The 770-nt window shown below is 62.3% G+C and overlaps 1 non-coding gene across 1 annotated transcript; it reads left to right on the forward strand.

Moving 5' to 3' along the window:
- MIR9020 (microRNA mir-9020) lies at positions 1-145 on the forward strand. The gene has a single exon (NR_128033.1). It is a non-coding gene; the product is annotated as a microRNA mir-9020 (primary transcript).
- Positions 146-770: the final 625 nt, after the last annotated feature.

Here is a 770-nt window from a genome sequence, read left to right on the forward strand (position 1 = left end):
CAAGGTGTTCAAAAGGTGTGCTTCCTGCAGTCGAGCTGGATAGGAAGAGAGTTGGGCAGGGAGTCACAGCCTGTGTGGAAGCTTCCGGCCCATGACTCTGACCACAGCGCTGGGGCCATGGCAGGAAAGAGACAGCTTTGCCCCAGAGCAGCTGCCAGGCCCCTGCTGCATGCCAGGCCCTTGCTGCGTGCCGGGTCCTGGTGGGGCCGTCAGGAGCTGGCTATGAAGGCAGCCAGCCGAACAGCCAACACAAACCTTCCAAAGGCCAGGACTCCCCAGCCCGCTGCAGAGTGCGCTCCTGGCCACCTGGCTCACCCCCACCCTGGCAGGCACACTTTTCCCGTGCTGGGCCTGACCAGATGTCCTTCTTACATGTCTGCCTGGGAAACCCAGACCTGGCTTCTCCTTCACCCCACATCTCTTCTCTTCGTGCCGCTGAATTCCTGGGCAGCTTGCTCCATGGGCTTCTACCCAGGCTGCCCCCTGCATTGCCCCCTCCCACCTGCGGGGCTGCAGAATGACACTGGCGTGTGCACAGCTGACTCTAGCCCTCTGCAGGGGCCAGATATGTCCAGGCTGCCAGCTAAGCCAGAGAGCCGGGGTTCAGTCCAGCAGGCCCTGCCCTGCCACCTGCTCCTGTCCCATGTCCATTCTGCAGGCTTGGGCTGTGGCCCGAGTCTGGCCAGCTTATCTAGGCTGGACATCATGCCCAGCAGTGGCCAACACCCACTACCGTGCATTGTGCCTACCCAGGTCCTCACATGTGGGCT

This window comes from Equus caballus, chromosome 28 (genome assembly GCF_041296265.1).
Source record: "Equus caballus isolate H_3958 breed thoroughbred chromosome 28, TB-T2T, whole genome shotgun sequence".
In the NCBI taxonomy this organism is placed as follows: Eukaryota; Metazoa; Chordata; class Mammalia; order Perissodactyla; family Equidae; genus Equus; species Equus caballus.